The sequence below is a fragment of the Lepisma saccharinum genome, chromosome 2 (genome assembly GCF_977018435.1).
Source record: "Lepisma saccharinum chromosome 2, izLepSacc3.1, whole genome shotgun sequence".
NCBI lineage: Eukaryota > Metazoa > Arthropoda > Insecta > Zygentoma > Lepismatidae > Lepisma > Lepisma saccharinum.
Genome location: NC_139230.1, coordinates 137,046,341 through 137,054,724, shown reverse-complemented (window position 1 = coordinate 137,054,724; position 8,384 = coordinate 137,046,341). Strand labels below are relative to the sequence as shown.

Here is an 8,384-nt window from a genome sequence, read left to right as displayed (position 1 = left end):
TCTTAGTTTCTTATATTCATAGCATAGGCGTATATTCGGTGCTATGTATGCTATCTGCGAAGCCCATACTCTGTGAATAAAATACAGAAAAAAATATCTATCAGGTGCATAAAATTGTTGATTTCAATAAGAAGATGAACCTGATTTCTTAGAAGTTGGAAACATTGCCCGCTTTCTTTGAATTTGCGAGACGACTGGCCCAGCGCCAGTGGGCAACTCCACGGGAGCGACGGGCAAGCTTGACAGGGCTCCGATCAATGTTGCAAACCAATTTCTCCCAGCATGTAATTTCCCCAGGATCGGGAAATTGTGTAGCCAAACTGTTACAGGAAGAGAACAGGGTTGCATATGGCGGGGAAAAAACCCTCTGAACTTCCTCAACAGTCTGGGTCAACGTTGCAAACCAATTTTTCCCAGCATGTAATTTTCCCAGGAATGGGGGATTTTGAATACAAATTTACGCAGGCAAGGGGAAAGTTTATCGTGGCAGGGACAAGAACATCATTGAACACTTGCAGAGGAGTTGAAAAAGAGGTCGTTGACCTTCAAACAACTAGAGATAAAGTGGGGAGTAGAAACTTCTTGGCTGAGCGGGAATGGTTTATGAGTGCATCTAAAAATTACCGAAATGACAAGGACGAGTTCTAGTCTAGATAGCGTCGAGTGGTCTTGGTTCGTGGAATTTATTTAGAGGCAGCGTGTGAATACAGTAGTGAGTGGATTGTATTTTTGTGAATGATATGTACTGTGTTGTGTTGTAAACTGAAATGAGGGACATAATTAACAAGCTGTCTTTTCGGTTTACGAATGACGATAAGCTCCAAATTGTTGTGGATTTTTCTTGTATGTCCACTTTATGAACAGATAAACTAATGGGGATCGGACCTTCAGTTAAAGTGGTATCTAAACCACCATGCATCGAACCCGGGACCTCTTAGTGTCAAGGCAACGACGTTAAAACTGCTCCAACAAGGAGTACCCGAACGTAAAATCGTGAAAATAGGTAGGTTGATATTTTATTTTTATTCTCGTATATAGGCCTACATAATATTTCACAATATGGGCCTATTATTTATGCAAATAAGAATTAAATTCTTGAAATTCTTTCCTAATGACAGTGTACATTTCCATGTTTCATTTATGAGATATATATTTTTAATCACAGAGTCACACCACTTCAACCCGCCACCCCAAATGAGTTAAAAAAAACACCCTATGATATGGTGCGACAGCCCAGGTTCTTATCCCAGTATACGCCACTGATTCATAGTGTATCTCATGCTGCACAAAAGAGGTGCAGCAAATGTCTATGTCTTGAAATCCCTCTTCCTTGGCTTTCTGCTTACATTGAAATTGCCCAGATTTCCATCCCAACCCAACTTACAAAGAATGAAGATCTCACGTATTCAATTACATTTAACGACTTTTTATGAAAAGTGGCAAGAACGGGCAAGAAGTACATTTGGATCCAGAAACTAGAAACTTGTGCTAACATAAGATGGTTTAATCTTAACTTGAGCTTGTTTCACTCGTTTTGTTTCTCAACAAGAAGTATCGAAAGGGAGAAAATCTGTGGCGTTTAACATTGACATGAGTTCCGGCACTTTAACAATTCAATACTTGATTAAACCAGATGACAAAAGTATCGCCTTATAATAAAAGCTTAAGAGTAACAAAAAATAAGTTTCAAACCGTTATTGGCATCCGATAAATGTTTATAAAGACACAAAACTAACTACTTGGAAAAGTCCTTACTACAACAAACTAGCCTAACAAATATCATACCCACACTTCAAGGGTTGCTAGCCAACTGAGGTCGACACTTATTGTGTAACATCAAGTAGTTTTCAATAAAATGGACCTTTTACTCTCGAATTATAAGGGTACCAAACCTACTTTCACAATTTCAATTTTGGGATTTTGACCAGGTTTTGCATTCACTTGGACCGCCTTGAATAGGTAGCGTGTGCTCTCTGGCGGCTCCACTGGATGAGGATGTCCGCTAGAGGCGCTGGAGTCGACACGCGTACGTAGAATTCGTCCGCTTATAACGGAGGTAAATGGAATTTTCGTTGCAACTTCTGATTCATTAACTTGGAGCATTTCTATGAATTTGATAATTGCTATGCTTTCCAGCCTGATCATTACCAGTGCGAAGTTAGAGATCGGTTAGTTCATTGAACTCTCCAGCCTAATTATTGCCTATTTTTGTGGGAGAAGGAAAAGGTTTATCATCCGAAAAAAGTTTATCATCCATATTTGGTACAGTGGTCGCGAGGATCTTGACGGACATTCTAGACAGTTGGCTACGTCCTGTTGCCGTGCCTCTTATTAATACGGGAAGCTTCTCCGATGGCGGAGTGGAGTCGACCTCCGTGGCGAGGTGGTTAGCAGAGCGCGCTACAACGCCAGGGGTTCTGGGTTCGAGTCCCGGGTAAGGCATGGGTATTTGTGTTCGTCCAGTTGATAAGAAAGAAAGAAAAATGTAAGAATTGAAAAGTGTAAAGTGAGAAAATGAGTGAATGGTGGGGGATACCTCCGAGTAGGGAGTATTTCCTTTAAAAAAAAAAAAAAAAAAAAAAAAAAAAAAAAAAAGAGAGTGGTAGCGTCGCCGCCTTGTAATCAAGGGGTCCCTGGTTCGATACCCGGTGGAGGCACATAGTGGTTCGCATCTCACTTTAAACTATAAGTCCAGTCCCAATTAACCTTGGTGTGCATAAGGTGGAGTTTAAACACCAACTCAATCAATTAATACGCGAGAAAAGATATTACGCGTGGAATGTTCCCGAAACTGGGTAATTTTTGCATGAATTACACAAAAAGGTACATTATTATTTGCATAAGCATTTTTTTAATACACATTGAAGCATTTGTATTTTTTATATTTACTGTCGCTTTTCTTAAACTATTCGCGGCGATGATGATAACTGACGATTCCATGAAATTGATAAAAGGAAGCCACAAAGCTCCCTTATGGCAACTTTCAGACAAATGCGACAAGCAATAGATATTCACACTGATGTGACTAGCGACACGGACACTTCCCGTCTGTAAAAATGCATTCAATGCGCATGAGGGACCAGCAGACCGAAGCGCCACGATGCAGCCTATTGAGAAAACAGTCCAAGTAGCACTTACGCGACAAGCGACATGTTCAGTTTGCCGCGTCACTTCAATACGAAAGGCTGCATTTGTTTCTGAAGGGTCGTTTCCAAGCGAAATGTATCGCCATCGCGTGCCGCTTGTCACTTTGGTCAGAAAGCTCCTAGTCTTCAGACCGATACGATGCGGCAGGAGGAGTTCACACAGAAGATAAGCGACACGGCCCCTACAGTCTATAAGCAAACGTTTGCCGCTCATTGTGCGAATGACAGACTTAGGTGACACGATCAATGTCATTGAGAGAGTTTTGCGGCATGTGACAGGTAGTACTTCATTCGCGATTTTGGAAACCAACCTTCAGATATAAATGCTTTTTTTCGAACCAGCGACACGATGAGCTAGCTGCAACTATAGTTTTGTCACTTGCGTGTAGCTCGAACTGGGCCATTTTCTTAATACCGCGCATCGTGTTGCCTCGGTTGTTGTTCGTGCAAACACGATGCATGTTTTGTTTCAGATATATTTCACACGGAAGCGAAAAGCGGTATTTGAACAGGAGTCATGTCAATCTATTGTTTTGCTCTAAGAGCTGAAGGATTTCTGTTTTGCATGTACAACAAAGGTACTTTTAGTACATTTAGAGCGTCGTAAAATATATCAAATTCCATTATAAATAAATAAATAAATTCCATTCCACAACGCTATAGATCTGAACAAGCGCTTGAACAATATTAAACAACAAACCGAACCAACCCCGTGTGACAGCCTTTCTCTGTAAGTGACTGTGTTGCTGATTGCCGGGTCGAGGAGGGGGAGGGGAATATCGACGAGTTGAATTTCGTTCGTTGCTTTAGACCATAACATTGCAACTCTATAAGTTTACGTTTAGCTCTAACTGTAATGTTACCATAGCATTTGCGGCAACATGCAATACTCTAAGAGTATTTCGCAGACCCCGGTGCGGAGTCTTTAGCACAGAGCGCTACGAAGCCAGGGGTTCCAGGTTTGAATTCATTGTGAGAGTGCTCCTTCATCAAGTTCATCATACCATCACTCATCCTCATCGTCGCGATTAGACAAACTGGGCAAAAAAGCGACATGAAATTACCTATTTTAATCAAAACCACAGCATTTTGGATCTTCTCTTTGTTTCACATTTTAGTATCTGCCCTCTCCCTCTAAAAAACATCCTGCGTAAGGTCCTCTAAGCCCAGCGGTAGAAGCTTCTCGTTGAGATATTTCCAGAGGCGAGCCTCAGTCAAATTGTGAAATTGTGAAAAATCCAGACGTGATGAGGAAAAGTGGATGTCATGTGAGTGATGAGCATTCAAAATACTTCCAGAATCGCCTTTTGGTTTGTAAACAGCCGAAATTTCTCTTGCATACATTTATTTTGTTGCATTCTATAATAAAGGGAATGGAATGGTGAATATGAATATTTTGATTGTGAAACTGAAAAATCCTGACGTGATGGGCAAAAATGGATTTCATTTTCGTGATCTGCATTCAAAATACTTTCAGAATCACTTATTGATTTGGAAACAACTTAAATTTACCTTGCGTAAATTTATTTTGTTGCGTTAGGTAATAGATTTAATGTAATGGTTAATTGATTGATTGATTTCCTTAATTTTGCTCCGCTTTTTGTTCCACTTTAGGCTAATTTGCGGAGATGGGGATGAGTCATGATATGATGAATTTGATGAATGGACACTCACAAACATCCATTCCCAGGCCGGGATTCGAACCCAGAACCCCTGGCGTTGTAGCGCGATATGCTAACCACTCCGCCACGGGGGCCGGCAGGTAATGTAATGGCTAATATGATAATTTTGATTGTAAATTTGTGAAAAATACTGACGTGATTGGGGAATATGGATGTCATTTCCGTGATCAGCATTCAAAATACTTCCAGAATCATCACTTGATTTGAAAACATCCAATTTTTTTTTTTAAAAAATCAGGGTCGTGTTAGGAATGTATAAATTGTAAGTTCTGTTAGTAAATATTATTACATCTGAGATACTTGGTTACGACCCCTCTCGAAATATATTTCCACATACGTGCCTCCATGTGGGGATGTAAGTTCGTATTTAGTGAGGTGTAAGGTTAAATTTAGAGCCAAAATAACCATAAACTGGACCCCTTGTTAGTAATTGTAGAGGTGCTAAAGGTGGGTAAATTACTATTTTTAACTAAGTCTTCGTTACACTCAAACATGAAATAGAAGTTTCCAAGAATTTAAATCATCCAGTTGACGGCACGGTAATATTATCTACTCGACCTCTAGGGGGTTGCGAGAGGATTTCATGGGGGTCGCGAAGTTAGGCGAAAAAGATAAATGTAATTAGGAACTAGTAGCGGTAAAATATTTTTAAAAATTATTTTTAATTTATTTTGAGACAAATTTTTATTTCTATACTTACGGTTAAATATAGCAAAAAATATTAAACCTTTTTTTACAGATGAATCGTTTAAAAAAGAATTCAAATAAAAGAGGCATGAAACTAGTGAAAACTACATATTGAATTACAAGAAAAATACAAATACAACAAAAACTGCATATAGAAATACAATGCAAAATGAAGGCTAGTGTGAAACCTGAGCCTGGTGTGATTTCACTAGTGCAGCAATGTCCGGTTTAATTTTCGTGACGCACATTATCAAGTCATTCTCAACTGACAAGGGATTTCTGGTCTTTGTTTTAATGCTTACCATGGAAGAGAAACCACTTTCGCACAGATACGATGTAGCAAAGGGAATTATAATTTTTAAAGCAGCAGATTCCAGACCAGAATATTCTTCTCTTCTCTTTAGTCAGAACTTGTCCAGGTCTTCATTACAGAATGCCATTTGCCAAGATTTGTCGCACGATAATTCTTTCAGTTCGTCAAGAAGTTGTGGGCTTAGATTGGCTTTTTTTGATGGTCTTCTCAAGGAAGAGCATTTGAACCGGCATTTTCATCAAACGGAATATATTCTACCATCTGTTCTTGAAACCCTAATAGATGTTTATCCCTTAAACTGATCGGCGTCTTCATGTCAAAAGTATAATACCAAGTGAAAATAAATTCTTGAGTCAGAGGAAAATTTTCAAAGTCGTGGGTCTTGACTCTGGATGCCCAAACTCCTAATTTCTTCTGAAAAGCATTTACTTTGTCTTGAACAAATAAAATGGGTTTGTCCCGTCCTTACAAGGTCAAATTTAAGTCATTTAGGTGAGTGAAGACGTCGGCCAGATAAACCAGCTGAAGCAGCCATGTTTCAGAGGTAAAAAAAAATCAGCTAGTTGGGGATTGGATTCCTGTAAAAACAGTAACAATTCCGAGCGCAGTTCAAACAACCTATTCAACACCTTTCCGTGTGACAACCACCTTACCTCGGTGTGTAGTTTTTTGTAGATGGAACCCATTTCCTCGCATAATTTTTCTAACAGTCGACACTGCAATGGGCGGACCTTCACATAATTAACAATTCTGACAGCATCATGCAGAACCTGAAGAAATAAAAATTGGAAAGGGATTGGTTTCGTTTGGGATCCTTTGTTGTTCTTCGCAGAGTTGTATACGTGCTTACACACATAAACGCTTTTTACTAGAGCCCGGAAGTTTGGCAAAATGCCTCTTTTTATCTACTGCATATATTGATAAAAATTTTCCGGATATACGTTTCTTATGTTGTTTCGAATGTTTTGGAAGCCTTTTCATTTTGCCTATTTTGCCTACTTGGAACCTCACAGCCTATTTTTAATTATAATGCCTTTTTTTGCCTTTTTCAATGAAATTTGACATTTTTTTAAAAAAAAATGTGTATATAAATTATTTTTCTCCCAAAAAACCTTGTTGGCATTTATGTTTCTTCCGTTTATTATGTGAATAATTTTCGCCTTATTTAAGTAATATTGAACTCACGCATGTTTCAACATTGCTGAAGGAGAAAAGTGCGAGAAAAAAGTATTTCATGCTGAGTCAGGATATTGCCTTTCGGTTAACATTTCTTGTGCATGATTGACTGCTGAAGTGGACAGGTTGATTTCGAACACAAAGAAAATATTTCTGAAATCTCCCTCTCGAACCCGAAAATTTCAGGAAGTTGCGATTGAGCTTAGTTTACCTCCGCAACCAGTCTTGACAAGATAGGGAACCTGGATATCAGCAGCTATGTATTATGCTAACAACCTTCAAAAAATCAGTGAGGTGTTGGATGCTCTTCCAGAAAATGAAGCGGCTTCAATTCGTGAAGTGAAAAAACTCCTGTGCTATTCAAGTTTACTTTTGCACATTATGGTGCATTGCCAGAGACAATTACAATTATAGCATCCATGAATATCTTCGAGGAATCTATGCAGCAGATGATGGAAGTGCCAGGAGAAAAGGGGTGAGCTGTTGCGAAAAAGTGCTAACGGGTAATGAGTGCAAATGAGGACTTGAAACAATTGAAAACAATTTGTGATATTCTAAAAGGTGAAAATGTTGTTACGAAAATGAGTCCAGCTACATTAGCTTGTTATATGTATGCTCCAATAACTTCTGTCGAAGTAGAAAGATCATTTTCTATTATGAAAAACATTCTCTCTGACAGACGACTATCAATGAATGTTTAGAACTTAAAAAGCACCTTGTAGTTATGTGCAATCAAGACGGAGAAAATTGAAATGCTCTTCCCAATTTAGATTTTAACATTTTGACAGAAATTATAGATAAAAGTAAGCGACTTCTAAATGTGCCTTTTTTCGGTTTATTTTGCTTTTTTTTTTCATTTTTAGTGCCTATTTACCACATTATAAATGCCTTTTTGCCTGCCTATTTTAACGAAAATAAATGCCTGAACTTGCGGGCTCTACTTATTACAAACTGGAAGTTACATATGGGGGTCGCTGGGAAGAGGAAGTGATGAAAGGGGGTCGTGTTAGGAAATAGGTTGAGAACCACTGATGTAGACAATGAAAAAAGTAGTAGCGGTGAACAAGAAAAAAACCCTTCCCCAGGTGAGGCTCGAACTCACAACCCCGGCATCTCTCGGTTACTGCCTTATAAGTACCGTGCGCTAACCAATTGCGCCACTGGGGAGGTATGGTGAACAGGGCCTTATTGGGACCTTAAGAGTGGAAGCATTCATTTACATCTTTCGTTGCTAGATCTTCTTCTTCGATTCAATTTTTAAACGCATACTTCCTTTCCACGTGATTTACTTCCAATTCGTCGTCCGTAACAAATTTCCTTGTGATTTTATTCCCTGTTTTGTAAATTGTTTTTAGGTTGCGTTGGTGAAGTATAAGCAGG

At 39.0% G+C, this 8,384-nt stretch overlaps 1 non-coding gene across 1 annotated transcript; it reads right to left on the bottom strand.

The window, feature by feature from the left end:
• Nucleotides 1–8,081: 8,081 nt before the first annotated feature.
• Nucleotides 8,082–8,171, bottom strand: TRNAI-UAU (transfer RNA isoleucine (anticodon UAU)). The gene is given in 2 exon segments: nucleotides 8,082–8,117; nucleotides 8,134–8,171. It is a non-coding gene; the product is annotated as a tRNA-Ile (tRNA).
• Between the last annotated feature and the right edge of the window lie 213 nt (nucleotides 8,172–8,384).